The sequence below is a fragment of the Ambystoma mexicanum genome, chromosome 7q, assembly GCF_040938575.1.
Source record: "Ambystoma mexicanum isolate Mex_15411 chromosome 7q, UKY_AmexF1_1, whole genome shotgun sequence".
In the NCBI taxonomy this organism is placed as follows: Eukaryota; Metazoa; Chordata; class Amphibia; order Caudata; family Ambystomatidae; genus Ambystoma; species Ambystoma mexicanum.
The window spans coordinates 660,379,708-660,385,707 of NC_090941.1; positions in this window are offsets into that span (position 1 = coordinate 660,379,708).

Sequence of the window (6,000 nt, forward strand, 5' to 3'; positions counted from 1 at the left end):
AATACATTTAAAATTCAAAAACGCTCATTGGAATATATATGTTAAGGTTTATGTTGCTTTCAAAAGTCAAAACCTCTTCTAAGTGAGGAGACATCAGGTCATTGTAGTTGTGTGTACCTAATACGACATAAAACCATCAAAGCACCAATACGTGTTGATAGTGTATTATGCAAAGGGTTGCTCTGCATGGTCTTTAAAATCCCTCCAGTCTCCAATTGTTTTATAGCTGGCAGGAGAGTACACCAGAAAGTTGGAATTGCAGCCAGGGAGGTATACCAGCCACTTTGCAAAGCTTCCAGAAATACTAAAGAAAGGCAGTGTTCCCTAAACAAAGGAGACATTTGTGTTAAGGAAAGACTGTTATACAACTTGTTACCCAAACAGGAACCTTATAAATCAAGGAGAGATACAAAGGAACTGCTAGCAAAAGAGACAATTGCCATCCTACTTAATAATCCAGGGGAAGGGTTACACCGTGTGGATCCAAGGGCTTGCACCTTGGAGAACATTCTTCGGTGGAGCTATTCTTATTTTCTGTTGTGAACACTTTTTTGCCAATATCAAGTTGAAGATATTCACATTTTTATTGTTTGATTTGTAGTGTGAGGCTTGGGATAGGACATTTCTGACACAAGGACTGCCTTTCAGTTATTGACATCCTGACACAGACAGATCCTTAGTTTTGGATTTAGGCAGGGAAGTTCCTCTTTAAAATAAGGTCAGAGTGGCATTTTCCCAACCTATTTGTATTTGATCAATATCTTGGACCAAACAGGACAGCTTTGAGCCCGGCTTTCATTTTGGGCCCCTCACATAATACACAAAATGATATAAGAATAACTATTGGGTCTATCATACTACATAGTGAGAGAATCAGTAAATCAGAAAAGGGGAATTCTGATATAAGACATCTCATTCAAGAGGAGTTACAGGATGTCAATAACTGAAAAGCCGTCCTTGTGTCCAAAACGTCCTATCCTGCGCCTCACACTACAAACAAAACAATAAAAATGTGTAAGGCAATATCTTCAACTTAATATTTGCAAAAAAAGTGTTCACTACTGAAAATAAGAATAGCTCCTCCTTCTCTCTCACTCTCCCTTGTTAATCCCCCTCTATTCTTGTCTAGTGCCCTCTCCCTTGCTGGACTGCAAAATACTCCAGAGTAAAATACTCCAGAGTACAGGACAACATGACTCTGCCGCTCGGGGTAGACTCAAAGGTCATCTTTGAACAGTGTATGTTTTCTCTCTGTGCTTCATTGGTATCTCACCGTCCAGACCACTGGGGCTGCACAAGGCAAAGGTGTTGAAGTCCTTGTAATGGAACTAGGACAGGCAGCCGGAATGACTACTTCAATGGGGTTGTTTGACGGACTGCAAGGATCTGAGCTTGGGGATCCAGGAGGATCCAGGAGAGTAGCCAGGCCTGAGAGGGCTTTATAGAGCCATACTCTCCCTATCCTTCAGCATGGCCTCACCAACCTTCAACTGACTTTCCCTTCTCGACATGAAAGCTGTTCCTGACTGGCAGCTTAGAACGTTGTATTGTCATCCGTGTTGGGGGAGGGGTGTGCTGTAGCTTGAGCTCTTTCTTATACAACATTGAGGAATACACCATTATAAAATGTCCAACCTTTTATACTTATACTATTTAAAAACAAGTTATAGAATGAGAAAGCATAACTTAAGATGCACTGCTTCCAACTAACTATTCTCTTATTACATAGTTTACGACTTGTTTCACAGCACATTTGACCAATAACTGAGACAATCGCACTGATGATTTGGGGCTGTTATAGGATACCATGTTTTAATTCATTGCCTCATACGTTTATCTCGTTATCCTGACACATGTTTACATTGCATACTTGGTACCAATATAGCCATGTGTATGCCTGTGCAGAGTTGGTGCTCTTGCCAGAGGATAGAAAGACCCTGAGGCTCTTCCTAGGAATGCATGCCTCTGGCCATTTGAAATGCATATCAAAGTTGCTTAAGTTCTTTGTTGTAACCCAGAGCAGTATATATTGGCATAGAATATGAGAATTAATAAGCATTCATAATGTTCATATATATCACAGCAATTCGGTGATCTGTATTTATTTATACAATGATAACAAGAAACAGACACCGTGGTCAGGTCACAGACTAATTGATTTGATGCTGAATATGTCGTAAACTGTGCTGGGGCAAACTGCTGCATTCACAAGCAGAAAAATGTGCCATTTGAGTTCAGTCGCATAGGAATTATTTGTGTGTAGATTGTGCCTCAATTATACAATTTGCATGCATGCACATTGGAAATGCAGTGGCAAAAGTAGGAGCATATGCACGTATAAAGTTCCTGATCTTAACATACAAAAGGTAAAAGTCAAGTATGGGGAGTTCCCAGATTGTGGTGCTGTAAGTGCTACGAATATCAGCACTCTCGAAGGGGAAAATCACAGTCTGTGCCGTGTGGATTCGCAAAGACAATTCTACCTTTTGCTGCATGATACACCTGTTGTATCTAACACCTTTCCAAACCAGGGTCAAAGCTGAAAAGGAGCTAACCCTCCTCATGGCCTCTGTTGGAAAATGGCTGCTGCAGCTTTAGTTCCCATTGCCCTGCTCCTCTGGTGCCGTAGAAGGAGGGAAGGCGTATTCCACCCGAGAACATCCATGCTCAGGATGTGTGGTGTAATGGGTAAGAGGAGAGATAGCTTGGACCATGTGGATACTGAATATGGGGAGGAAAGTCAGGTGGAGCTTAATCTCGTTCTCAGCCTGCTCACATACACTGCCACTACATGCGAAAGGTCCCAGAGTGCTGCATTTACCTCATCAGACACATACAGAAATACATCTGTGTTATAGAGTTTGTCTACCTCCCTCTGGTGAGGGGCTCTAAAAATACCTATCCTTGGTCCACCAAGTTTTCCTAAACAAACACACACAACAATCACACTTCACTTTTGGGCGGGGGAGAGGATTAGTATCAAGCTGCAGTTAGACCCATTCACACACATAACTAAATGCACTACACACAATTTACTGTTAAAATATATATGCTCTTTATTAGATATTGCATAGGGTAAACCCAGTGTCAAATAAGTACTAAAGACAAGTAAGTAAAAGATTGCCGTATACATGGGGAAGGTAAAGGGTTTACGTGAGCCTTACTAGTACTAGACACGTCTAGGTACAAGCATCAGGGTGTAAAATGGCTTAAACTACTAGAAATACAGCAACAGTCAGCAGTCGGGCGAGTAAGGACATGAACGTAAAATACTTGGTTTAAAAAGGAGCCCGTTCCCCCTCAAGCCTATCTATAGGACATATGCCAAGTAGCAACAGATAGATAAACTTGATCACAATTTTGCAACATTCGGAATTACATTTAGAGTGACAATCTGCAACTTATTATTCTAAAAGGAATGTAAAATCACCAACACATTATTAAATTAGACTATCCTGAAAACTGCAGTGACCTTCAGGCAGTGCTTAAATTGTACAAATATAAGTGCCAGGGCTGAAATCTTTTCTAACATGCCCATTACACGTCAGGATGGGCAGCTCCCTACCCACTGTTGCCACCATCCACGGCTGCTCCCCATGCTGTCAACATACATGGGGTTAAAGCTGCAACTCCCATCAGCTTATTGAGGTTGACTGAGGCACTCACTACGGCATATGTGTGATTTACTAATACCAATCAACATACACATAAAATAACTTGTGTCTTGACAGGAGACACATATGTAAGTGTGTCTTTAAACACAAAGATCATTTATATTTTGCTCTGATTCTATGGGTGTTTATTATGTGACTCTTAGTTAAAATAATAAAGTTGCTAAAACACCACATAATCAAACTGAGTCTGAGACATTGGGGGTCATTACGACCCTGGCGGTGGCCATGCCGATAAAAACCGGTATGGCTGCCGCCGGAGTCATGAATTTTCCGGCGCCCGGGAATGGGCAATTACCGGGGCATTACAGCCCCAGCAGACCTGGTAATTGCACATTCCAATACGCCAGAAAATATTACTCCCCATTCCCATTTGAGTCCCAAGACAAATGGGGAGGACGGATGCACCGACACCATTCATGAATGGTGCCGGTGCATCCGTCGAGTTCTGCGAGCGGGAGCTGTTCCGCCCGCCATGTCAGATCTGGCGGGCTGAAAGTACAATGGTACCAGCAGGCTTACCGGTACCATTGTTTCCGGACCGGCAAACTTATAATGAGGCCCAATGAGTGCCAGACTTCAGGAATAAGCACTGCCCTTAGGGGAACCGGGGAAAAATGGCAGAGCACAGGTAAGTACAAGTTCAATTCACTTTTGTAGAGTTTTCAGAGTTCCAGAAATGCCTCACATAGGAATCTAAAGGCTCGATCCAATAGGTCTTCTACCGTTATAGGTTAAAGTGTACTGATAGCCTGCAGGGGCAGGAGAAGTGGACACGACCAGCTGGGAAGTCTTGGGGACCCTACAGAGCTAGAGTCCCGGTGAAGGATGGCTGCAGTTCATGTGATCTTCCAGTCGCATGTGTAATGCAGATGCGCCTTTTCAGAGCACAGTAACCACTCTGAGCCAGGGATCCCTGAAGATGGGACCATTGACTGATTTTGGGTCCAGGGACATGGGGACAACTACTCACGGTGCTATTTGCATCAGAAACAGCCAATGAAACACTGGTTCACAGTTGGCTACAGGGGGTCTGGATTAGGGGTGTACCGAACTTCGGCTTTGAGTAAGTATTCAGCTGAATTCCGGCTGAAAAAGAGCTATTCGGCGTCAGCCGAATAGTTTCTTGCTATTCACCTCTTGCCGAATACTTTGTCATTCTCATTTGAATGCAATGCAACGAGAACTCTGAAAGGCAAATATAGACTTCAGTTTGCAAAACTGAATAGAATTAGACCAGACACTTAGCCACAAGACCAGACAAATTGATATCACACAGCTGTAAAATATCTTATATTGTAATCTGCTCTTTAGAGCATGTTTTGTTACATATTCTTAGACATGAAAGGTGCTCACCTTTTATACTTAGCCAGCAACAATACAGGAGCATCTTTTTATTTGGCGAATGTTTATATGCAATGTGCACTTTCTTCAGTTGGAAAAGACAAACTGAAAGAAATGTGCATATTTCACTTTAGGATACATTCAGTTCCTTTCATGTCACTTCCCATTGCATATGTCATAGTCCCCACTTTTCTTTTTTTAATGACTTGAGTCCTGAGTTTAACATTATCTCATATTTTATCAGTAATGATAAGGTGCATATGTTTGTGTATTGGTGAGGAGTGGTGAGGATAAGTGAACAGTAAGCACCATTTGTTCCTTTGGACCATGCCCATAGAGAGACATTAAGAATTCACAATAGGGAGTGGAGACTAGCAGGGCTTGGTTAGGTGGGGGCATATTACTCGCTGAGGTGCTCGCAGTCTGTGGAAAGCACTCGGAGCAGTCTGTTCACCATTTCCTTGTTGGTCTGAGGCGTGACCAAATTTCCTTTAAAAGCTCATTCAAGCCGTGGAGCGGCCCGCTGAGGTGATCGCAGTCTGTGGCAGTCCGTGGCCGCTCTGCGGCTTGCTGCTAAAGGAAATGCCTGCCCGGCTGCAGGGTGTTGAAGGACACTGGCTGCGAAGCTAGCGAACGGGGAGTGATGACAGCGGCTTGGAACACCGTAGCCCGCTGAAACCGCTAACTCGCCTGCGAAAGGCATCATCAAACCCCGAAGACAGAATATGGCTGGAACCTAAGCCACTTGAAACAAAGGTTGGAACCCTGTGCAACGAAAAACCGACGGATTACAGCAGCACCACACGCGCGCATACTCCAGCAGCACTAACGCTGACAGAAGAACAGCACGTTAACAACAGTATGGCGCCTGACACGGCTTCCCCAGTCCATGAAACCCTGCCTAAAGAAACTACATTGCAAATCCACCATGACGGCAAGGAAAAAGGAACAAGAAACCTAATTCAGTCTCCCTCCAGTCTAAAAC